We start from the raw sequence: 27123 nt of genomic DNA, 5'->3' as shown, positions 1-27123 counted from the left end.
AGTGTTGAATAAAATTGAAATTTTAATTATGCCACTTAATGCAGTAGAAAACTAAACAAAAGAAAAATAAAACTTAATCTAATTTATAGTTCTTTCTATCTTAACACATACACATCTGTGACATTAATTTTTCTTGTCTTGCCCCTCTTCTGGAATGACTAAAACATTATAAAGGTTTTGGATCCCATTCCAACTGGAATGCTTTCATTCCATGTTGGAGTTTTTGCATCTGTTCCAAAGGAAAACAGAGAAAGAGAGGGGGGGGCAGAGGATTAGAAAAGATCAGTCTACATCTCAATCCCAAAGAAGGGCAGTGACAAAAAATGCTCCCACTACCGTACAATTGCACTCATTTCACACGCTAGCAATGTGATGCTCAAAATCCTACAATGTAGGCTTCAGCAGTATGTGGACCGAGAACTCCCAGAAGTACAAGCTGGATTTCGAAGGGGCAGAGGAACTAGAGACCAAAATGCTAACATTCGCTGGATTATGGAGAAAGCCAGAGAGTTCCAGAAAAACATCTACTTCTGCTTCATTGACTACGCAAAAGCCTTTGACTGTGTGGACCACAGCAAACTATGGCAAGTCCTTAAAGAAATGGGAGTGCCTGGCCACCTTATCTGTCTCCTGAGAAACCTATACATGGGACAGGAAGCAACAGTTAGAATTGGATATGAAACAACTGATTGGTTCAAAATTGGGAAAGGAATATGACAAGGCTGTATATTGTCCCCCGGCTTATTTAACATATGCAGCATACATCATGCGAAAGGCTGGACTGGAGGAATCCCAAACCGGGATTAAGAATGCCGGAAAAATATCAACAACCTCCAATATGCAGATGATACCACTCTGGTGGCAGAAAGAGGAATTAAAGAATTTGTTAATGAGGGTGAAAGAGGAGAGTACAAAAAATGGTCTGAAGCTCAACATCAAAAAAACTAAGATCATGACCACTGGTCCCATCACCTCCTGGCAAATAGAAGGGGAAGATATAGAGGCAGGGATTTTACTTTCTTGGGCTCCATAATCACTGCAGATGGTGACAGCAGCCGTGAAATTAAAAGACGCCTGCTACTTGGGAGGAAAGCGATGACAAACCTAGACAGCATCTTAAAAAGCAGAGACATTACCTTGCCAACAAAAGTCTGCATAGTCAAAGCTATGGTTTTTCCTGTAGTGAGAGCTGGACCATAAAGAAAGTGGACCACCGAAGAACTGATGCTTTTGAATTGTGGTGCTAGAGGAGGTTCTTGAGAGCCCCCTGGACTGCAAAGAGAACAATCCTATCCATTCTAAAGGAAATCAACTCTGAATGCTCACTGGAATGACAGATACTGAAGCTGAGGCTCCAGTACTTTGGCCATCTCATGAGAAGAGAAGACTCCCTGGAAAAGGCCCTGATGCTAGGAAAGTGTGAAGGCAAGAGGAGAAGGGGATGACAGAGGATGAGATGCTTGGACAGTGTCACTGAAGCTACCATCATGAATTTGACCAAATTCTGGGGGGCAGTGGAAGACAGGAGTGCCTGGTGTGCTCTGGTCCATGGGGTCACGAAGAGTCAGACATGACTAAACGACTAAACAACAACTGTAGAAAACTCCAGAGGGCTACCTGTTACCCATTGTTCATTTAGAGGTATTACTTGAAAAATGAGTATGTTATATTATGTATTTCCTTTACTCTCTCTCTCACACACACAAACACATACACCAAATCGTTTCTGTTATTTTATTGTTCCATATGAACATAATGGTCAATTATGCGCACACATTTTAAGGTTGTTGCACAACAGCTGAGGCAGAAGTATGATTCCCCTGAGCACTTCTGCCAGCCTTGTTACCAGGTTTAACACCTGGCATATTTATGCTGGTGCAACTCTATGTTATACCAGCACGAACTGTGTACTGGTCACTGTGTTGTATTGCATTTCACAAATTTACAGTCACGCAGTAGCATTATTTCCTATCTCTTTCAGGCTTAGAAAACTCACTGAAATCCCCTGCAACCTGGAGGGGAGCTGCATCCAGCCACCTTCCCTATGGCTCAGTTAATTTTTAAAAATAGTCAAAAAAAGGTAAAATCTAGGCTATGCAGCACAGTCTCATGGCTTCACTGTAAGTTTAATAGCACTCTTGGAGTCTTCCCAGAAGTGCTAATGGGGTAATTTCTGGAAACAGAAAACCCTACAAATATGGCATTAGGGCAATTCTTGTGTGAGGGTGTTCTAGGGTCACAGCTGTAGTGTGTTCAGTTCCGAGAAAGTGCAACATTAGTACTTTTGTGAGACTTCTTCCTGGAATGCTGCTAGCTATGCAGATAGGCTGCATGTCTCTTACTGAGACTAGATTTTGGTCTGAAGAAAGGAAAAAAGGGGAATATAACAGAAAGGAAGCTTCTGGATATCTCCCATAGTCAGAGCCATTTTCTTATTGCAGAGGAAAAGAACATGTCTGGGCCTTTTCATCTTTACCACAGAACAAACAGTATTTGCCCATTATTAACCACAGAAGAACTGTATTGTGAGTAATCGATCAAAATATAACTCGTATTCTCAGCTCTGGAACATATTTTAGCATTATGTGTTGCTTCCAATCCTGTGTCCAACATAAGCCCAAATATAACCTATGTGACATCGTCCACACCTACTTAATGTCAAGAGGACTGAGCAATGAGTAAGGCAGGTCTGTTTTTTCATACTGCAGCACATTAAATAGATTTTTAGCTACCAATACTTGTAGATGTTGATGGCAGGGGTGATTTTCAATCAGCTGCTACTTATGTGTGTTCTAAACTAGGCTTTTGAGTCATTTAATTTATAACTAAGGAGTCCATGCAACTCCTAAGCCAGATCCAAAGATTTTCTCAGGTCCTAAGTTTGCAGATGACCTGGGTGTGTACATGTGAGATCACCCCCTTCTGATTCTACTGACTGAGATGCTTTCATCTGTGAATATCCCCTGTTGGACCCTAACCAGATATTTTTCTCTCTCTTTTTTTGGCTGAGGTTTGTTTTTTTTTTTGCTTGTTTGTTTGTTTTAAGAGAAAATACTGGATAAATCAGTGGTTTAGGTATCTGGTTGCAGAGCCAGAGGTTGGGAGTTCAATTCCCCATTGTGTTTCCTTGACAGGGGCTGGACTTGATAATCCATAGGGTCTCTTCCAGTTGTGCAGTTCTAAGATTGTTATACAGTGGTGCCTGGCAAGACTAATTTAATTCATTCCGTGGTTAATGTCGTATTGCGAAAAATTCATCATGTGAAATGCATTTTCCCATAGGAATGCATTGAAACCTAATTAATGCATTCCTATGGGCAAAAAAAGTCAGAACAAAGTCAAATTTGGTTTACAAAGGGTTTATTAAGTGCTCTTTAAAGCCATACATATTCTGCAGATGATTTCAAAAATTTCAGTCAAAAAATTTTAACTTTTTAAACATCATAGAAAAACATTTAAAAATCAGCAAAAAAAAACACACACACACAAACACCCAGAAAACATTGATCTAGCAAAGCACAGCCATAGGAACATTTGTCTTGCGAGTCATCAACCCCATTGCCAAAACCATTCATCTTGCGAGTTTTTCGTCCCGCGATGCATTCGTCTTGCGAGGCACCACTGTAATTGCTTTTCTTCTATTGTAATTTTCATTGTATTGCTGTTTTAAATGTGAATCAATTTGTAAACAATTCTAAAATTAAAATTATAAATAATTCTAAACAATTATAATTATATGCAGTTACAAATAATAAAATAGATGTATTGAGCATCAGTCTGATATATTTCCAGGTAGTCAGCTCAACACGTCATGGGAAGACCTATTTGGAAATATCATTTAATAAAGACATGGGACCTCCTTTTTCTGAACACAGATAACATTGTTTTAACTTCTTTTAAAGTGCCTGTTTTTATTAAGTTGTGGTTTTACCATATTATTTTATATATTGCTGTTTTAAATAGCACATCGCCTTGAAGATCCCAGCTGGGCAGAAAAACAATACTTACAATAAAATAAAATGATAATGAATAGAGTGATTGAGGAGTAGTGTAAAAGTTGTAGCTGCTGGATGGAAGGGGCAGAGAAGCAGTTATTAGTGCCTCCCCTTCAATGGATGGTCTTAGGAGTGTCTTTGCATGTTCACAAAAACATACAGCCTCTGCCCACCAGTGGCATTTCTGTGGTTGCCAAATTATTCTGGCCCAGAATGCCAACATTTGTGCTTTTCTAGTGATTTCTACCAGAGCATTTGTCATACCCTGATGAGACCCAAATAACATGATCAGTTCAGCATATATCTTTCTACACAGAATATCACTCACTTCAACTTGAACTGTTGTTGAATGAATTCTGTAGTTGCTTATCATGCAAAACAATGAATTTTAAAGCAATGTTCTTTCCTCTTGTGTCAAGGAAGAAAGGTACTTTTTAAATGCAACACTCCCTCCACTAATCTAGCTCTCTTTCTTTGGATGAAGATTTTATAGTGCCCAGGCTGACCCTTTATTCTTTGACTACTGGTTAAAGCAAGATTAAAAGCTTCTCTTGACTTTTAAAAGAAGCAATCCAACTTCTCCTCTGAAGGCCAAAACATCTGGAGAAAATGCCAGATTTCAGAACACTAGACCATAACCATATTTGAATGCCTGCAGTCCAGTGTGCCCTCATGAAGACTGTGATGATTAACTATATGCCATAAGCTCAGTATAAAGTAAGCCTCTTCTTCTTCTTCTTCTTTGTTAAATTCTCCTGCTAACCCTAATACTTGTAACATCTTGGCTGATTAAAAAAAAATAAATCTAGCAATCTTAAAAGTTTACACATTTCTGTGATGCACTGGCTGACCTAATAAAGGTTTTAACACCGATATATGTAAATTTTCATGTTTCTTCCTATCTCATCTGGCAAACATAGTTTATAATTTTTAAAAAACCTGTTGATTGTTGCATGAGTATGATATACATCACATTTTAAACCCAACAGAATTGTATAGAAGGATCCAAAGGGAAAATCAATACTGAGGAAACCATTTCATACTTCCTCTTGGAACAAGACTCCCAATAATCATTGTCTGCCATCAAGTTGATTCCAACTTATGGCAACCCTTCCCAGGGTTTTTAAGAGGCAGAATACTCAGAAGTGGTTAACTATTCCTTTCTTCTGGGGGCATCCTGGGACTGTGCAGCTTGCCCAAGGCCACACAGGCTGGCTGTTCTTCTGGGATGCACAGAAGGGAACTGAACCCCCAATCTCTGATTTTGCAGCCAGATATCTAACTCACTGTGCTATCCGGCCAGTGTGGTGTAGTGAACAAAATGATGGAATAGGACTCAGGAGGTCCTGTTCAGCCATGGAAGCTCACTGGCAGCATGGAACTGGTAAACCACACATTGTATCAGTGTTCTCTACCTCCACCATATAGTTGGATGCATATTCTTTAACCACTCTTAGCTACTTTCTTGAGTTTCCATTGTTCTCTGCAATGCGCACCCACGTGTGTAGTACAATACAGTTCACTGCATTATGTGGGAGGTTCTGCAATGCATTGGTGATTGTTTGGGAGGGCACTTGGGACCTAGGAGAAGAAGAAGAAAGTATTGCAACTAATAAGTAATGCTAATATTTTATGGCCAAGGTATGAGCAGATGGGCGTTGTGCTTTGGGACATTTAGAGCCAGGCAATTCTGACACCAGATTAGCTTCCTTCTATTGTCTCTGTCTCTGGGTTGGCTATTTTCCTCAGATTAGTCAAGGACCAAAGAGAGCTTTTACTTCAGAGCATTACATCACATTCTATTCTAGACCCAACAGAATTGTACAGAAGTAGTAGCAGGATCAGAAGAGAAAGTCAATACTGATGAAGCCATTTCATACTTTCTCTTAAAATAACTTTATATAGGGATCAATAACAGATGTTTAGAAATAAAAAGAGCTAAAAATGGTCAAGATCAATTTTGCCTAGTTAAGCTCAGCAGGTGATCTTCAGAATACAGAAATAGTGTAATTGAACCTCCAGTCTGTCTTTGGTTGGTCTTGTGAAAGACTGTTTGGTGGTGACATACAGTAAAAGTTCAATGTCAAATGCTGTTATGATGGCCACAGCATCACTGTGTCTGAAAGTTAACAAATAGTGCCGTGAGCGGAGAAAAGATAAAACCTTAGAATGCATTGCTGATACTTAGAGCAAATTATGACGGTTAATGTAAAAGGATTCAGGAGGATTTTGATAATTTAGGTAATTAAGCTGGAAGATGGCTAATGCAATTTAGTGTAAAAGAATGTTAAATAATTGGTTTGGGACACTGTACCAAATGGAACAATCATATAGTGCAATGATTACAGGGAAAAGATTCTAGATTATTGAGTAAGAAAACAAAAAGACAATGCAAAAGTACATCCCAAGAAAGGGAGTTGTTACCAAAACAAAAGTTAAGATAGTGGCAATGCAGCTGGGTTATCCTTATCTCTTATTTTGTGTGCAATAAAGGTAAATTAAACTGAAGTGTCCAAGCATAATGTCATGCAAATTAAATATAACAATGAACAAATGAGGAAAGACATCAGCCAAGACTGGTCAAGAGCTAACAACACAAATACTGGTTTTTATTAGTTAATTTCCATGCATGGTTAAGGTCTCTTTAGAAAACAAAGTCCCAGACTATATTGGGATTCCTATACAGATACTCAGGACGATGAACAAGGTAGACCTACAGCAAATCACACCTGAACTATCTCTGGAGGCAAAAATGATGAAACTGAGGCTGTCCTACTTTGGGCACATCATAAGAAGGCAAGATCAATCTGCTACTTTCCCTGAGGGAGCATAATGTATTTAGCCTGACCAACCATAATACATGGGACTCTATTTCATCAAACAATTAAACATAAGTAGAACAGGAAAGGGCCTGCTCTCTAGCTTGGAAAAGTTATTTTTTGGAGTAAAACTCCCATAATTATTCAGTCAAGCATAGTCCATGGCCAAGCTGGCCACTGGGAGCTAGGAACTGCAGTTTTTTAAAAGTCACTTTCTCATGTTCCTTTGCTACTACATTCTTTCCCTGCTCTCTGTGCTCATTCATTCACTATCATGGATGGAGTCTTAGAAAAGAGCTGGTGACTTTGACAGGTCCTTGCTTTCTCTGAATGGCAGAGCTCACTTGTTCTTCCTTTATAGTTATTCTTAGTCCAAACTGCACATCAATAGCCTCAGTCACAGCCTCACTCCACAAATTAATTCAGGTGGTGATTTATCATGGCATGAAACTGAATCACCAATCTTCTCTCTGTACCATCCCCCCCCGACCCTGATCTTGATTCCCACATTCCCTAATTAGCTGGATGTGTAAAACAGATGTGTTAAATCGGATAACACGGTTCATGCTTATTCCCCTGCTACAGTAATCTAGATCAGTTGCTACCATCAAAAGTTCCTTATGTCTGTGGACCTGTTCTCATGTAAGGACTTCAGAAGAGTGATACTGGATCAAACCAAAAGTCTGTTTACTGCAGTGTTCTGTTTTCACAGTCACCAACCAGATGCCTATGGCATGAATGCAATATCACTCCATCTCATTCAAGTCCTCCAAAAATGGGCAGCATATTGCCCATAATGCTGGAGTTAAGACATATCCATTGTGATTGGTACTTACTGATAGTCCATGAATTTATCCAGTCCTCTTTTAAAGCTCTAAAAGTTGTTGGCCATCATGACTACACATTGTGGAACCCCGTAGTTGGAATATTCCAATTGTCTTCTACTAATTTGAGTGAGCAAAAGCCTTCTACACTGCCCCCCTACCCCCGCAACTCTTTGGATTCATTTCTTTTGCAACACCAGCTTCTCTACACATCTCAGGCACATCTTGTTCTGGTACAACATCATAATACAAGCTATAATGTCCAACACTGTGGGGTTCCTCATCAGTCCTGAGTTATGTCTTATCCCACACTGATAGAAATTGCTTAGATGGAAGAATGGCAAATATATCAAATTTAGTTTGGAAGGGCTGTAAACATGTAAATGGCAATATAAACTTTCCAAAGTCAAAAAGGTAAGAAAACTTCACAATGTTCTCAGTAAATGCAATCATTTGGTTGCTAAGAGGTAACACGGGCTTCTACAAGAGGGAAGAAATACAAATGAGAAACAGTGAGGGGAGGGGAGAAACACAAAACGTGGTGAAGGGGGGAAAACAAATGGGAAACAGTGTAGTGTTTATTCAGTTTGGTGCAGAATACCCATAACTAGAGCTTCTGAATAGCTCAGTGGTTTAGGTACCCGGTTGGGAGTTTGATTCCCCACTGTGCCTCCTTGGCAAGGGACGGACTCAATCCATAGGGTCTGTAGTTCCAGCTCTGTAGTTCTAAAATTGTTGTTGTTCATTTGCTAAGATATAATATATGAGAGAGAGCCTCATGGCGCAGTGGTTAAACTGCTGTACTGCAGCCAAAACTGTGCTCACGACCTGGGGTTCAATCCCAGGGAGCCGGCTCAAGGTTGACTCAGCCTTCTATCCTTCCGAGGTCGGTAAAATGAGTACCCAGCTCGCTGGGGGGGGCAATGTGTAGCCTGCATAATTAACTTGTAAAACCACCCAGAGAGTGCTTGAAGCACTATGGGGCAGGCGATATATAAGCAGCACGCTTTGTTTTTTCATGATTCACTGAGATCAAAAACATTTTAGGGTTTGTTAAACAAATAGCTCTACACCTAATCCGTGGTCAGGGGTCATGATTTTTCAGGTATGAGGTGAACAGGCTCAATGCTTTTGACCAATCGATGAAAATGGAAACTGTGAGCAGGATTAAGGTGAGCAATGTTACTTCCCTTACCCTGCAGGACATATTTTCTAGAAACAAAACCACGGACAAGGCATGGATTCAAAGGAGGAATGAACCTGTCCCATGCTTAAATAACATCCCTCAAATGCATGCAAATGGCATGCAGATTGTGCTATTTAAGTTTGGAGATATATGGGAATGTTCACCATGGCCCTCTGTGCTTGAGTGAGCTGCTCATCCTTGATGTAAAAGAATGATGATTGACACGGAGGGGGGGCAGGGAGGAAGAGGGAGGTGAGATTATGAAGATAAGACATAATAAAAGGCATGGCATTACTCATGCTAATTTTGAACATTCTTTTGCTGCAACAAAAAGGGTCTGCCCTGTAGCCATTAATACCCCTCATTCCATACAGGTGTGCTAATTTTATTTTCAGCTAGATATATTATTTGTAAGTGCTCTGAGTGCTTTTCTCTGATTGCATTGGCGCTGTTAGGTGAACTATTACCTATCATTACCTTTATCTCAAACTGTCAATTCTTTGTCTCAGTAGCCAACATCCTGCAAAAAGTGGAGGGAGAAAAGGGAGGGAGATGATGATGAGGTGTGGGGAAGGAGGAGATACATGGTCTTTATCAGAAAATAAAATCTCCCTGTAAAAAATTGAAAAGAAATAAACGATGAGAAGAGGAAGACTGAAGATTCTGGATAAGTCATTTCCAGAGCAACACTGTGTTTGTGCAACCTAGTGCAGGAAACCACTCCTGTGGTAATTTAAAGATGAACAAGTTTTATCTGCTGTGAACTGTTGTGGATTGTAGGCCACTTCTCCAAATGATCTGAGGCATTTAAAAGTCATTTTATTCTGGTTGGTTTTTTTTTAACAACCCTAACATGAATAGCAAATCTGGAGATAGTTCTGTAAGTGGCTCACTTCCTTTCTTTGCACTTCTAGTAGTTCCAAAAATGATTAAATAATATATCACAATAGTGTGTTTACGTTATATTTCTTGATGGGTTCAAAGCAGGCCATGGACTGAATTATGAAGGAAATGTATTTGGCAGCCAAACAACAGTATATAGAGACAAAAACAAAATGAAGCAAAAAAGAAGATATAGTTCTGCTGTCATTTAAAAGATAGTACCTCAACTGGAGTCCACAAGTGCTTCTAGTACTGGGTTGATTTCTCCACACCATTCATTTCTCGGTGTCATCAGAAACTACTGCAGCCAGAGATAGGTTGGTCTCCTGCTAAAGTTAAGTTAAAACAACAATAATGAAATAGGCTTTTAAAAAATGATTGATGATGATGATGACAGCTTCAAGGGTGGTGACCCTGATGCTTGGTTGAAATCCAGAAGTGGTAACGTGTTCTATTCCTCGGACCCCTGACAAAGTTCCAGTTATCAGTGGAACCATTGCTGGTGGAGAATCCCTTAAGATAGCTTTATAAAGAAAAAATATATCCCTAGTGCTTATTAATTTAAGAGTGCTTGTCCTTTACTACCTATGCAATGTCAGAAAACAAAGCTTTTAATGTTTTGAGACCCAAAGTACATATTGGAAATGTTTGATTAAGAAAAAAAAAGTCCCCATACTACAAAACTAGCAGCAACTGGAAAGGTTTTTCTTCAATGTTATGTTTAAAATTGGACTCGGCAGCTCTGTAAAACTCTCATTTCAGCAGTATTTGGCTAGTATTTTAATATTTAAACATTATATTTAATATTGAAGGTTTTCACTACTTGCTACAAGATGGATTTTAAAGAATGAATAGGGTCATATAGCATGGTGGCTGCTGCAGAGTTATAATGGACTGATCGAAAACTGTGATAGGTCCACCCCTCTGAGAGGTCACTGTCCATGGCAAAACTATGCTTCATCTAAGAAGACAGAACAGTGGCATGAAAGGCATGTATTGCTGTGGAGATTATGCTGCTTTTTCCATCCTTCTCAAGAAAACTGGACTTTTCTTCACTCTAAGATTGCTTTTCAGTGGCTCAGTTATGGCTACAATATTTACATCACTCGGAATCTACTGCTAGAAGGAATGAATGCTCCTTATTCCAATAATTTTAATGTGCCAAGCTGGTCTTGTGAAGAATCACATCCATGTCTATGACATGATCTACCGCATCTCCGCTAGTCTTTTAAAAATCCAGGACTCCCTGTCAATCAGCCTACTTCACTCCACTCTAAAAACCTTTCATCCAAACAGTTTAAGTCTCTGACACTCTGAGTGATGTAGTAGACTCATGATGGAGCTTCTGCCGAAGAGCCCTGAATTCAAATGTCTAGATAGCCTTGGGCAAATCATTGTCTCTCTGCTTGAGTTACAACGTCATGTGAGTGGGATATTATTGATTCCCTTGCTAGAAGAATATAGATGAAAGTAGCATTCTGAGTACAAACCTATGTATGCTTTCTGGGAGTAGCTGCCATCAAATGTAATAGACAATAAACTGGCACAGCCATATAAATGCTTGAAATTAAATGTATAGGATTTTTTTAAAAAAGCAGCAGAATAGGGACATGTTGGAGCAAAGATATTATATCAGCAGAAGATTCACTTCTTAGACTTCCTCACATTTATTTTTGGAAATTTTTCCCTAGAAACTTTATTTGCTGAGTATGTGAAAAGTTGAGCCATACAACACTGTGCACACTAAAATGTACTCTAGAAAAGAAGAGCAGTCTAAACCAGGATGCAATATATTAGTTACATTCACATCAGAATCCATTTAAAAACTCAATTTGTGCTCTCTCTGCCACATTAAAAATAGGCTTTTGAACTTACCATAACTAATTAACACACCTGAAATTGCAAGACATTTTCCTTTAGGTCAAACTGGCTAGTAGCCTTAGGCCAATGGAAGCGATTTGTCAAAGCACAAAGTGTTATATTATATAGGATAGTTTACTGAGTACTCAAATGGAGAGAGAAAAACAAGTGTCCCAAAAGAGAGAGAGAGAGAGTACTGAATTGTTTTCATAATAGAGTTCCTGGAAGCCATCGGCTATGTTGGTTAGAGGATTCTGCCAGAAGAAAATAAATATAGAGTCCAGACCTATCTAGTGTTCACAGCTGCTGAGCAGCACCATAGCCTTCATATGTGTCCCAGAACAATGACAGGAATGCTAGGAGGAACTCTGTCCCAAGGTCCTTCTGCCACCCCATCATTGGCCAGGGAAGGTGTGTGCACTTGTACAGCCCAGACAGGTGACTGGAAGGAAGTAGGCTTTCTTCTGGCCTCCTTGCTGTGTTCTGAAACCACCAAGCCTGCCAATGGCCAACAATTTTTTTCCTGTTACCTTTTCCTCCTCCCCACTCTTACTTTTAGGATTACTTTATCTGCCATGTCTTTGATTGTTTGCATGTTTCTGTAGGTTAAAAAATTAGCTCTCAGTATCTTTTAATAATTCCTACTAGAACTCTTGCAGGGAAGGTGGTTGTGAGTGGTGGGTTGGATCCAGGGACAGGAGGCAGCAGGTGTGGATCTGACCAACTCCCAGCCCAGCCCACCTCTGATCAGAAAAATCCCTTTATGGGAGCTGGGTGTGATGGATGGCACAGTGAGGTTTAGCATAGGAGCTAGAAGCCCAGTGTCACCCCTGGAGAACACTGTGTCACAGAGTGGCACACACTCATGTGATCCCCCACACATTCTTACTCCTGGTTGACCTCCAGCTGGCTGCTAAGATGGTTCAATAGCACTGAGTGGGCATCCAGGTCTCCCGATGCTCTGAGTTCTTTCCCAATGGCATGCCAGGGAAACTGCTATCGTAATGAACAAAGTTGTGGACTTACTGTTTCCAAATAATATATGTTTTGTGTGTGTTTACTCACAGCTAGGAGCTGGCTTAGCTTTAGGTTTACAAGTCTCATGGTAGCCTTAAAGGTGAACAGGTTTTATTCAGTATATGTTTTTGTGGACTGATTTAATGGACATTCAGAATGCAACAGAAAGTTGTTCATCTTTATTGCACCACAACACTCTGTTGTTTTTGCTGGAAGAAACTAACACAACAAAGCTACCCCTCTGGACATTGTTGCTTGAAAAATTTTCAAACATTGTTTTGGCAGTTCTCTTAATCCCTATCGCCTCTAATATGTGTTTATGTGTAGATACTGGTGTGTGTTGTGTGGCATGGCTATGGGTTAATGTGCTGAATAGTCCGGTTTAAACTAGAAGGCTAGGTGCAATGACCTTCTGCTTTATGCTTCTGTGAATGCTCTGTTGATGAGAAAATCTGATCACCACAGTGCTTCCGTCCATGAGACGTGTCATCCTAAAATCTTTTTTTTAACAGAGAGCACAAGATATGTTTTATCTGTCAAATCTTCTATGAGCCACTGAATGAGATGTGAGCAACTGATGTTAATTGAACAGCTTCTTCTAGCTCTGTTGCTAGTGATGACACTTTGATGACCTCAAAGTGAACTTGGATTTGAATTTTTGTCAGGGTGTGTGCCAAGATGCCTAATCTATGCTGATGTCTGGCATGCTTCAGCTGCTGCTGTACATATATGGCATACCATTTGAATTTGCAATAACACACATTAGGTCCCTAAACAATGTGGGAAATTAATCATTACAGAGAACAGTATAGAAATAGATTGGAAGAGTAAAACGTGCCTGTAGCCCCAATTTGGCTATCTCACCCAACCGAGGAAACTAACAGCAACTGAAAACTGATGGGGCACTGGGAGACAGTCTTGAATGGAGGAATGGGAGTACAGCCAAGGTATGTACAGCAGACATCTACCTCACCCATACACCGGTTGTACCTAAAAATTCTCTGTATTGGTGAGGGAAGACTAGAGGCTCTTCTTTTATATAACTGAAACAGAATTAGTATTAAGGATGTCTCCATTCTACTACCCTCCATTAATAACGGTGAAGCTGCAGGGCATTCCAGACAAATCTTTTTAGGTATTTGGAAGTTGAGTCATGGCAACTGGACTTCTTTCTTGTTAGGTTGAAACATTTCGCTATTCATCCAAGTAGCTTCTTCAGTCTGAGGAAAGTTGGTAAGAGATCCCTCATATATCCTTCACGTTGGTTTCACTTCCCCCTGATCTGAATAGACTTGTTAGAAGGACAAAGGACCCATGACAATGGGTGGAGAAGGACTGCAGTAGTGGGATTATCCCCAGACCTTTGTCCTTCTACCACCTCTCCTCAGAATGAAGAAGCTACTTGGATGAGTAGCAAAACATTTCAACCTGACAAGAAAGAAGTCCAGTTGCCATGACTCGGCTTCCAGATAACCTCACCTGGATGCCTGAAAATCTTCACAGATACATTTTATATATTGTTTCCTATTTATGTCTCAGTATACTCCCAATAATCACTGTGTGTCAAATTTCCTCATAGGAAGAAATTGAACTCCCAATCTCTGATTTTGCAGCCAGATATCTAACTCACTGAGCTATCCAGCCAGTGTGGTATAGTGAATAGAATGATGGACTGGGACTCAGGAGGTCCTGCTCAGCCATGGAAGCTCACTGGAGGCATGGTAAAGCATGCATTATCCTCGTTGTTTAGTCATTTAGTCGTGTCTGACTCTTCGTGACCCCATGGACCAGAGCACGCCAGGCCTTCCTATCTTCCACTGCCTCCCGTAGTTGTGTCAAATTCATGTTGGTTGCTTCACAGACACTGTCCAGCCATCTCATCCTCTGTCGTCCCCTTCTCGTCTTGCCGTCACACTTTCCTAAAATCAAGGTATTTTCCAAGGAGTCTTCTCTTCTCATGAGATGGCCAAAGTACTGGAGCCTCAGCTTCAGTATCTGTCCTTCCAGTGAGCACTCAGGGTTGATTTCCTTTAAAATTGATAGGTTTGTTCTCCTTGCAGTCCAGGGGACTCTCAAGAGCCTCCTCCAGCACCATAATTCAAAGGCATCAATTCTTCGGTGGTCTGCTTTCTTTATGGTCCAGCTCTCACTTCCATACATCACGACAGGAAAAACCATAGTTTTGACTATGCAGACTTTTGTTGGCAAGGTAATGTCTCTGCTTTTTAAGATGCTGTCAAGGTTTGTCATCGCTTTCCTCCCAAGAAGCAGGTGATTTTTAATTTCGTGGCTGCTGTCTCCATCTGCAGTGATCATAGAGCCCAAGAAAGTAAAATCTGTCACTGCCTCCATATCTTCCCCTTCTATTTGCCAGGAGGTGATGGGACCAGTGGCCATGATCTTAGTTTGTTTGATGTTGAGCTTCAGACCATTTTTTGCACGCTCCTCTTTCACCCTCATTAAGAGGTTCTTTAATTCCTCATCACTTTCTGCCATCAGAGTGGTATCATCTGCATATTAGAGGTTGTTGATATTTCCTCCAGCAATCTCAATTCCGGCTTGGGATTCCTCCAGTCCAGCCTTTCGCATGATGTATTCTGCATATAAGTTAAATAAGCAGGGAGACAATATACAGCCTTGTTGTACTCCTTTCCCAATTTTGAACCAATCAGTTGTTCCATATCCAGTTCTAACTGTTGCTTCCTGTCCCATGTATAGGTTTCTCAGTAGATAGATAAGGTGGTCAGGCACTCCCATTTCTTTAAGGACTTGCCATAGTTTGCTGTGGTCCACACAGTCAAAGGCTGTGTAGTCAATGAAGCAGAAGTAGATGTTTTTCTGGAACTCTCTGGCTTTCTCCATAATCCAGCGCATGTTAGCAATTTGGTCTCTAGTTCCTCTGCCCCTTCAGAATCCAGCTTGTACTTCTGGGAGTTCTCGGTCCACATATTGCTGAAGCCTACCTTGGAGGATTTTGAGCATAACCTTGCTAGCGTGTGAAATGAGTGCAATTGTACGGTACTTGGAGCATTCTTTGGCACTGCCTTTCTTTGGGATTGGGATGTAGACTGATCTTTTCCAATCCTCTGGCCACTGTTGAGTTTTCCAAACTTGCTGGCATATTGAATGTAGCACCTTAACAGCATCATCTTTTAAAATTTTAAATAGTTCAACTGGAATGCCATCACCTCCACTGGCCTTGTTGTTAGCCAGGCTTTCTAAGGCCCACTTGACTTCACTTTCCAGGATGTCTGGCTCAAGGTCAGCAACTACATTGTCTGGTTTATCCGGGATATCCAAATCTTTCTGATATAATTCCTCTGTGTATTCTTGTCACCTCTTCTTGATGTCTTCTGCTTCTGTTAGGTCCCTCCCATTTTTGTCCTTTATCTTTGCACAAAATACATTATACCATCCACCATATAACTGCCCCTGCATATTCTTTGACCACCCTTGACTACCTTTGGAACACTATGAAACACTTCTGGAGCATCCATTGTTCTTTGCAATGCATACCCATGTCAGTAGCACAATCCAGTTCATTGGGAGCAAAGTCTCCTGCATTATTTGGGAGGTTTTACAATGCATTAGAGATTGCTTTTGGAGGGTAGGTACTTGGGACACAGGAAGTTGTACCTAAAAGAATAAATCCGTGCAACTATTAACTACTGCTAATCTTTTCTGGCGAACCTATCAGTGGGGGGGGGGCATTGTGCTGAGGCTTCGTGACATTTTGAGCCAGGCAATTCTGACATTTGATTAGCTTCCTTCTCTTGTCTCTGTCTGTGTGTTGGCTATTTTCTTCAGATTAGTCAAAGAACAAGGAAAACTTTTACTTCAGAGGCCATATCCCTTAGCCTCCATGTTTTCATCCTTCAACTATTCTTTCTGGGAATACTAATCTCCTGGCTTAGCAGTGGGGGTGGTAGACTTGTTTGTTTTTGCTTGCTATAGATATTGTGATAAGAATAAAAAGTGAAGGCAACAAATTTTGTGTCTTAGTTTTCCCACTTCAAAATAGCAGTGCAAGTACCACATACATACCACGCCTTCACAAACGATCCTGTTGGTGTAGTGTCCTTGGGGTTAACTGGACAAGGCAGCAGCTTTAAAATTAAAAGATTATGAAATCTCATCCCTCCAGCAATGAATTCCCCAAAGCTTCTAGGTCTGCTCAATCAACACCCAAACAAAGCTAGTATCTGACTGGCAGCCAATTACGTACTAAGTGAAACCAAGCTAATATACAGTTTGCAGAGCAGTGAGACCTCATTGGAGGATAATCAAATATCCTGTACTTTTTAAGGCAGTTCCATTTCAAATGCAAAGTTGCTGCCTCATCTAGTAATCTCCCATATACCAATGTATAGGGAACATTGCACAGGTGTGAATGAACACAAGGTGAACAGTCCTAGTGATAATTCCTTTTCCTGGTCATTTGGGAGTTCAGAGTGGCCCAAAAATGAGGTGAGAGGTAAAAATCAAAACAAGGAAAGAGGGACTTTCTTGAAAAGAACTAAGTTTTGAAGCAAGCAGAATATATGGAATTTTAATAGCATACCTCTGGAATATTGGCTAAAATTACTAGCTACTCAGACAGAAGGCTCTAATGGTTGAAAACACTTGAAAAATAGTACAGTCTTTGATCTGCTTTTTTCATTCTAGAAAACAAATGTGTTCAGCCCTGGCTATATTACTCTTTTCATACTAAAAAAGCCTGGATGGATATCTGAAGTCATTTTTTACCAAAATATGTGTTACTAATGCCAAGATACAAAGTAATCTGTGAATACTACAAAGAGAAAAACACCCACGCAGAAAAGTGACAGAAAATGTCATGGAGAGACAAGAGCAGAGAGTGTTACTGAAAGAGGGGGTCTGAAAATATTATTGTATATAACAATACTATACATTAGTCATAATTATATGAAACAGCCTTCACACAAAAGTAGCAGCAAAGCACATTATTATTTTAAAATCACATTGATTGGATGTAGTTAGTAGGCGCATTCTGAGACAGTTCCAGTGATTGATTAATCCACAATTTGATAATTTTAAGGGGGTTAAAATGTTATGCTTTTAAAGCTGTTCTAGCTTTGATAAAGTTTCTGAAAAATCCCAAGAATGGTTCACTTTGAATTATATTCTTTCTATGTTTCGTACACTCATGAATATATTAATCAAAATGGCTCCTGAATCCTGACAGGTATGATTTCAGCAAAGCTCCTAAGGTGCTGCATTCCCTTTTTACTCTATAAAAGGTAAAGGTAAAGGTTCCCCTTGACAATTAAGTCCAGTCCTGTCTGACTCTAAGGGCCGGACCTCATCCTTGTTTGTCCTTAGACACTTTCCATGGTCACATAGCCTGTACGACTAGACACTGAACGCCATTACCTTCACACCAAGGTGGTACCTATTCATCTACTTGCATTTGCATGCTTTCAAACTGTTAGGTTGGCAGGAGCTGGGACAAGCAATGGGAGATCACCCTGTCAAATGGATTCAAACTGCTGATCTTTCAATCAACAGCCCAGTGGCTCAGCACCACCTCTGTCCCCTCTATAAACCTCATATTAAATATGTATTCTTACTTTATTCTTGTTATCTGGAGATAAAACCTGTTTAAGTTTATATTTCTTGTACTGTTTCTTATATGATGGCTAATTTTATTCACTATTTCTCACCAGCAATGAAAAACTGGAAGCTGAGTATTATCTGCCTGTAGAATACAAATGACATTCTGCTGTTTTAACCAATCATCAAACAGGTCCATATTTGTTGTTAACAATTGGCAGTCTGTTTTAATTAGTTTTCTAATCACTAAAGGTTGGAAAAACTACTTCTTAAATGTCATCTTCTGGAATCTCCCAGACAATATGGCTACTGGCCATGATGACGGGGGATCCCAAGAGCTTTAGTCCAAGAAAGCAACCTCTACAAGGCCTGTTATTCTGCTAAAGCCTGGTATTTCCTAATTTTCCCCAGTTGCATTAAGTACCAGTCCAAATAACTGTTATTTGGGTCCTATTTTTGGTATCCAGGCGAGCACTGAGCACGGACCTGTGGATGGGACAACCTCTTGTGGACTAATCTTTGTACTGAGAATATATTTTCAATAACAACTAGCAATTTACAAGCTTTGCTATTTCTTACTCATATCCCCATGTTGTACCAAACCTGGAATGGAGAATTGTTCTGGTCTATGTGCTCCTGATCTAACAGGCCCTCGCTTATAGTTGGCCTTATTGCCAATTAATGATGAGAGATAAGCAATTTCCTTTCCATATTATAGCAAGCCTCACTGCACTGCAATGAGTCTTTGCAAAATTCTCCACTGGTGTCAAAGGAGACTTCAAAAGCCATGTTGCAGTAAGTTGGGGTACAGCTGCTGTGAAGGGAAAGGGAGTAATCTCTTTTCTACTATGTTGTGATTCCTCCCCCTGCCTGAAAGATCACCTTATCCCTTGCAATTAACCCTTTGTTTTAAAATAGAATAATTGCACTTTTGTCTAGAGAAGTGTTATCAAATCACAGTTGCCTTGGAGAAGGGGTGATCTTTGTATTGTTATCTTTTGGTGTGTACACATACCTGCACAGACTCCTGTCTGGAAACATCTGAGTGTATGGGATGAGTACTTTGTTGACACACAGACATTAAAGGAACTTTGTGCACACCCATTACCTCCTCCCTTATCTTTTACCCTGGATAATTTTTACTTTCACTTTCACTTTAAAAAATCACCAGTGTTTATTGTGCAGTTTCTCAAGGCCAACTCAAGATGTCTCACTGTGTGAAGCAAATAACAAGATTGCACACACACACCTCAATTCACAATCTGAAAGAAACCAAATGGACAGCTTCCTTGAGCATTAGTGATGTCATTGTGTCCTCTGCTGTTCCTAAGCTCAGCAAGATAGCTTAGAGGGTGCAGGCCAAGTCATGGGGGACACACACAATGCAGAACAGAACAGAATGGCCAAAACACTCAGCAGAAAAGTCTTGGGGAGGTGTATTACATGTCTTGCCATCTCAGCTCCATGCTATTTGTGGGTAGGGCCAACCCTGGTCATCCATAAGAACACACTGTAGTTAACATTAAACTGGTTGGTTGGTTGTTGGTTGGTTTGAATGGCAAACTGTGGCACAGCAGAAAGAGGAAGTGAAAAACTTCCAAACTGAGGAATCTTGAAAGGACCTGGACTTTGGGGCATTTTATAGCTGTTCAGAACATGCATGACAAGTCCTACTGCTAGAAGAATAATTTCTGGAACTAATATAAACATGTATATTCCATTTCATTCATCCCCAGAAATGCATCCAGAACAGTTTCTCACCTACTGTTGACAAATTTAACACAAATATAGATTTTGGGGATGCGGGAGAAAAGATCCATCATACATAGTCCTAAAATGGAATTCTGACATTCTGTCCATCTCAGATACTGATCTACATTGTGGTTTTTAAAAAGGGAATTAAAATCAAGCAAGCAAAATTTTATTGCCAGTTTTGATAGCTTTTGACTCTTGCCAACTCTTGATAAGATGTGCAGCATCAAGGATGCCAATAAATAAGAGCTAGGATTACAACAGGACACATCTCCTGCTCCTTCTTGCATGTGTTCCTTTGTTCCAGATAGGCTTATGTCAACTCACTCCCACTCTTGGATAAAGGAAGCAAAGGAGAACTGAAGCCCTCCTGCTTGTAGCTAAACTATATAGCTGTAGTAATACTGCCAACATCTAAACCCTTATGTAAACAGGTGCATATTTTAGTTCTCCTTCCCAGAGGCATAATGAGCATTATTAAATATAGAGCCGGCAGCAGATTTTTACTGAGCTCTGCTTATATCAACCAGGCTCTGAAATTATTTGCAATAGAAAATAGTGTGGCGCTGAAATCCCATAGTTCTCTGAACTGACACATTGTTATCATTCTTATTATGGCTTCCTTTGTGGCTGTCATTGAATTATGGTAATTTCTCTAAGTAACAGATCTAATCAGAATAGAAACCTATCTAGTACTGAGAGCTAAGAAGAAAGACAGTTGCATTTATGAAGGGCTCTATATTCAACACCATCCTGCTGCTGCAATAAATTTGGTCCTCTCCCATATGCCCCCACACCACCTCAGAAAAATCTATGTCTCTTTCTAAGCATGTTCCATTTCTATGCTGTTAGTAAAATGAAAACTGCAGAAATTCACATATCCACCAGTTTAAGCAACTGCATACCCCAAACATATACATGATGATGCAGTGCTATACCAGCTGTTGCTCACCATGATAGCCTCTTAACCATACCCTTAAGGAGATTCCAAAACTGCAGGTCACTCTGCTGATTCCTATGTGCGCATGTGCACATGCACCATCATCACAAAGAACATCATAACACACTGCCTATTTTATTAAGCCCAGCTGACAGTCATAGAACAAGGAACTTGCAAAAGGCAGGCAGTATAGTTGCTAGCATGATTGGCTGGAGAAACTTGAGATCGCATGAAAAGAGGAAAACTGGGGATATAAGACCATCAGCTCACTTTTTGCTAGGATAGGACTGCTTTCCTAATGCAAAGGAGAAACTCTTTTCTGCAAAGTACACAAACCAGTCTCTACCAGGAACAGATATTGATTTTATTTGTCAAGACCAAGCCCCATTTGCATCATAAACTTGAACAGTTGATAACAATAGACTGGCCAAAATCTTATTACTTAGCACAGTAAATCTCACTAGAACAGTCCCACTGAATCAATAGAAAATTGGCGAGTAAGCTCCTCCCTATATTGCATTGATTCAAATGCCCATTCAATCAGCCTATTTGAATCCATGCAATTTACAGAGGAATTTACTCTGTTAATCCTCATTGACTGAGTGGGCCTACTCTAGGATGAGTTACTATGCTAAGCAATAGGATTTAAGTTATTATTGCTGAGAAAACCTATCTCCTCCCTATGTACCACTTTGAAGACTGCAGCCGATCAGATGGAAGTGGGAAGCCTGAGGGGGTGGTAAATAATGCCAGCATTTTTGCTAATTAAAAGATCTGATATCTCCAGTTCCACAACACCACTGCCATTAAGCTCTCAGAACATGAAAACCCATTTCCTTATTGAGTTTATTGTGCAGCCACCATGCTTCAAACACTGAATTTAAGGGGAGAGGATAGAGCATCATCCTGTATTTACAGTCTCCCCCATGTTTTCCCATTACTTATTTTCTTACCTCTTTTTAATCAAAAAGATGGCGCTGTTGCGGAATGTATTGGTATTGGTCAATCTAAGAACCTTCCATCTGAAAGTACCCTTAGTTAAATATGCAAGATGGAAACAGAAGGTTAACTGTATTTTGGACAGACCTCAACCTTAATGGGGTGGCTGAATAGCTTAAACGTTTAGGTACTGTATCTGGCTATGGAGCCAGAGATGAGGAGTTTGTTACCCTATTGTGCCTCCTACAAGTAAAGCCGGACTGTATGGTCTTGTCCAAGCTGCACGCTCCTACAAGTGCCTCCAGAAGAAGTGAATGGTAAACTACTTCTAAGTGCCCTCTACCTGGAAAATTCTTTAGATGCCTGCTTCTTGGGAGGAAAGTGATGACAAACCTCAATAGCATCTTAAAGAGCAGAGACATCACCTTGCCAACAAAAGTCCAAATAGTCAAAGCTATGGTTTTTCCTGTAGTGATGTACAGAAGTGAGAACTGGACCATAAAGAAGGCCGACTGCCGAAGAATTGATGCCTTTGAATTGTGGTGCTGGAGGAGACTCTTGAGAGTCCCCTGGACTGCAAGGAGATCAAACCTATCAGTTTTGAAGGAAATCAACCCTGAGTGCTCACTGGAAGGACAGATCCTGAAGCTGAGGCTCCAATACTTTGGCCATCTCGTGAGAAGAGAAGACTCCCTGGAAAAGACCCTGATGTTGGAAAAGTATGAGGACAAGAAGGGGACGTCAGAGGACAAGATGGTGGGACAGTGTCATTGAAGCTACCAACATGAATTTGACCCAACTCCAGGAGGCAGTAGAAGACAGGAGGGCCTGGCGTGCTCTGGTCCACGGGGTCACAAAGAGTCGGACACGACTAAATGACTAAACAACAACAAAAGTCCAAATTGACAGCATATTATTATTCAACCTTTATAAAAACATAAGAGTGGTTCACAGAATTATTTTCTTCCCCATGTGAGGAGCTGTAACCTATATTAGCTACTGACTGAGCCTCTGATCCTGAAGATACATGAAGGTGAACTGGGCCGCCCATAGACTTAACTACTAAAAATTTCTACATTATGAGGATATCACTTTCCCCCATCTGCTACAAATGTGGAATTATATTGAAAGGTTCTGGAGATTTATATGACACTGACTTCCTCCACTGGAAGAATTAGCTTCCTCAATCACCAGCAATGAATTTTTGGAATTAGTCCACAGATATTGCTACAGCTAGCTACTTGCAAGCATATCCTTTTGTGTGCTTAGGGATACATATAAGATATAAAAACAAGGCTGTGGCTGTTTCATAAAGCTAGCATCTACATGAGCGAGCACTTAGTCTTTGTACTGAATCAGTTCTCCACTGCAAGGAGGACTGGCCTTTGTATATACTCTAGCCTATGGTAGTTCCCAGGTAAGAAATCTACTGAGGTGAGGACTTCCTGTTATTTCTGATAACTAATCAAAGAATTGAAAAAGAGAACTGCTGTATAGCTCAGTGGTTTAGATATATGGCTGCAGAGCCAGAGGTTGGGAGTTTGACTTCCCACTAAGCCTCCTGGGAGAAGAGCTAGCCTGTGTGGCTTTGAGCAAACTGCACAGACCTAGGGCACTCTGGGAAGAAGGGAATAGTAAACTGCTTCTGTGTATCCTTTACCTGTAAATCCCTGAAAAGTGTCATCATAAGTCAGAATTGACTTGTCAGCACATTGTTTTTGTTGCTCATGTTGTTGTTGTTGTTGTTCCTCTGTGTTTCACTCAACAGCCCAGTGATGAATGGCATGCAGAGAAGTCTCTGCTGTTATGTCTGATCAGTGACTGAACATCCTATGGATCCCCATAGACAGTGAGGAGATTTTCCTCCTCCCAAAGTAATCCCCCTCCCAGCCAGGATTATTAGTGGCACATGAAACTGGCTGTACACTCAACCAGTTCTTGCAAAAACCAGGTATGTCCTGCAGTGCATGGATAGAAGGAATGAATCTAGTCCTTAGCCAAAGTGGAGAATACAAGTAATGTCAGCAGTGTGGTTACATTTGCCAATGCCATTCCACCTACGTCAGCCCCCAAATCAGTTACGCTTCCCCAACCCATTTTGGGGTAACAAATCCACATTTATCAACTGGGTATCTTTGCCACATTGTGCTTTGTTTGTAGGTATTCAAATTTATTTTTCTAACAAAGGATGCACGAGATTGTACCTAAGAACACTGGCAATTTGCACTCTAAGGCAGGATGAGATTGCTCATTTCAAGATGTGGACCTTAGAGCATCATTAGATTCCAGTGATTTAATTATCATGTTTATGCCTTCATTCAGTTTTTCTGTCTTAGAAAGCAGTATCTCTTATAGTACTATCTTTCCCCAGATAGCAGGTCCATCTGTATCGCAAGTGTTGTATGGAATGTGGTTGTTGGGTGCCATGCTTCCTTCCGAGAAAATACCAGTGGTGTGCACAGTACTGAGTGTCACATGATACCACTTTCCTCCACCCTCTGAGGTCTACCTACATACAATATGGGGGATGCAGTGATGCATCTTTAAAATCTTTACCATTTGCTGAACATCCCTGCAATAGGAGAGATGGTATGTTTTTCCCTCTGCAGTTACTAACACTCTCAGTGGGAGCAATTTGATAAGGGTTTGCAACTTGGAAGAAAAAGGTTACAACCCTTCTCTCAACATCACAAACACAATCTAAATCCTTACCTAATAGTCGCTTATATGAGAATCATAATGAGCAGGTACAAAAATGCCTATAGATGCCTATGGAAACATATGTGTATCATAACTGCTGGGTAGGTGGGAAGGGGCTGTAATTCAAGACAGAGCACTTGCTTTCCATGCAGAAGGTCCAGTTTTAATCCCCGCTATCTGCAAATAAGATTAAGGAAGAATCCTGCCCAGAACCTTAGGGTGCCATTGACAGACAGTGCAGACAATATGAGTTTAAAAGACTAATGTATTCAGTATATGTTCTTTGCTGTATGCATTCCATACAATATATATATATATATATATATATATATATATATATATATATATATATATATATATATATATATATATATATATATATATATATATATATATATATATATATATATATATATATATATATATATATATATATATATATATATATATATATATATATATATATATATATATATATATATATATATATATATATATATATATATATATATATATATATATATATATATATATATATAAAGAGGATAAATAAAAAACCTAAGGGGGAATAATTTAAGAGTCATGAAGGGATATATCATAATTTATAATTATTCCTCTTTAAAATTCTCGTTATTCAGCTTTATAATTGTATGTACAGACACATTTTTGTCAAAAGCATCTAGTATGTTTGTACACAAAGGAGGAGAAAAACAAATTTCCATAAGAACTTTAAAAAACATTGAGAAATACATTCTCTTCATCCTCCGAATCACAATTTGCATCATTTCTAAAATATGGTTTTAGGGACTCCTTTGTTTGGTCCTTTAAAAGCATATTCCTAACTGGTGAGTCTCAACATACCTTCAGTCTCCATTTCCATAAGAAATGGAACAGTTGTTCAGCCTTCCTCGCCATCTCACTCTTCTAATTCCATCCTAGGGAGGGCAACTGCTGGTACTGCTTAAACTACGATAGGGAAGAGTGCCAGCACATGTCCTGGACTCTGTAGAACTCTTGGCATTTCCAGATCACAGCTCAGCTGCCTGTAGCACTATTAGCCTTCATTGGCCCAAGGGGAAAAAGCTTCACACTGATACAGTTAAGCTTCTGAACATTTTAGTTGAAGAGTGCAGGAGCCATTCAAACGAACCTTCAACTGTGAAAACCCAAAGATAAACTGGCTTTATCTGGCAGTGAACAGGGCAAACATCTACCCTTATCTCAAACTTGAAAATATTATTTGGAAACCAAGTATAAGAAGATTCAACATCTTACAACATCATTTCATTTACATGAATGAAACCTGACAAATTACCCGTAGGCAAAGCAATGTCTTAACACTACTGAGTAATCCTGACATTGTAAAATGGGTACAAAATACACAAGCTGGGAGGCAAGATTATAAAAATCCTGGAGATATCCACATGGCTTCCTAAATAAGGGCAACATCAAATGTTACCAGATATCCACAGGGAAATCAGTAAGTGATCTACATGTGGTTTTGTCACATATGATGACTGTACATGAATGTATTTTGGAGTGTCTGTATGTTCTGTGAACAATGGCCTCCCAGCATATCTTATTTATTCAGTGTTCTGTTTTAGGTTTTTTAACAGAGATAATATTAAAGCATAAAAACTCAAGAATCATGCTTTTTTAAAAAGAGAATCGCAATAAAAAATGCAGAAGGTGGGTAATTAAATCAGCTTTTCTCTCCTTAAGAAACCAGCAATAATAAAACAAAAATCATAATTCAAAGAAAGCTTATTGAAACAGAACTGTTTCAACTGAGTGCTTAAAATTCTTTGGAGTAGCATTCCACAATGATGACACTACCACACACAAAAAAAAACTGTATTCCCAGTTATCACTTCTAAAGAATAGTTAGAATAAATATTTGGTGACTGTCTTAATACTTTCCAGTTTATTATGGCAGGCAATGTTTTAGACAGTCCACTCGAAACAAATTCTTTGGATTATTCCCAAAAAGCAAACAGGAAGCATACGCAGGCCACATGCACACTGTTTGTAATTGTCAGATGTAATTATGTACTGGTAGGTTGCAAGCCTATTCCTACATATAAGTATCTTCCATACAAAAAGCATGTAAGCTGTGTCAAGAGAAGGCAATAGCAGATAAGCCCTGTTGACACGGTCTGTTGCTTTTTTGTGCATCAGACCATGTTGCCAGCTGCCCAGGGCCAATATCAGATATTAAGCAGCATTCCTGATAGTCGTTTTTTTGTGTGCCTTAATTTTAAATAAATCTCTTACACCCAACAATGCACAAACTTTTTAAAAAATATTTGTCTGCATTGTTTTGCGTGTCATCAAGTTGCTTCCAACTTATGATGAGAATGAGATCTCTCCAAAATCTCCTGTCTTCAACAGCCCTGCTCAGCTCTTGTTAACTCAAGACTTCCATTTAAGTCAATCCATCTCATATTTGGTCTTCTTCTTTTCCTCTGGAAGGGATGGGTGAATGTCTTTCGGCGGTCTTACTCAGAAGATGGTGTTTTTTTGCAATATTGATTTTCTGTCCAGAATGGGCACTGGCAGGTTGCTCCTGCAAATGATTTCTGGCTGTCTGCATCCCTCTCATGTAGCCACACACGTTGTGAATTTGGTTGGGTTA

General features: G+C 39.8%; 1 long non-coding RNA gene across 1 annotated transcript in view; it reads right to left on the bottom strand.

Moving 5' to 3' along the window:
• The window catches only part of LOC140707776 (uncharacterized), a 42087-nt gene extending 17288 nt beyond the window's left edge, over positions 1-24799 (bottom strand). The window contains exon 1 of the long non-coding RNA XR_012087955.2: positions 9929-24799. This is a non-coding gene — a long non-coding RNA (uncharacterized LOC140707776). The remainder of the gene's footprint in view (positions 1-9928) is intronic.
• Positions 24800-27123: the final 2324 nt, after the last annotated feature.

Source organism: Pogona vitticeps, chromosome 5 (genome assembly GCF_051106095.1).
Source record: "Pogona vitticeps strain Pit_001003342236 chromosome 5, PviZW2.1, whole genome shotgun sequence".
Taxonomy (NCBI): Eukaryota; Metazoa; Chordata; class Lepidosauria; order Squamata; family Agamidae; genus Pogona; species Pogona vitticeps.
This window is presented reverse-complemented; position numbering and strand designations above follow the sequence as displayed.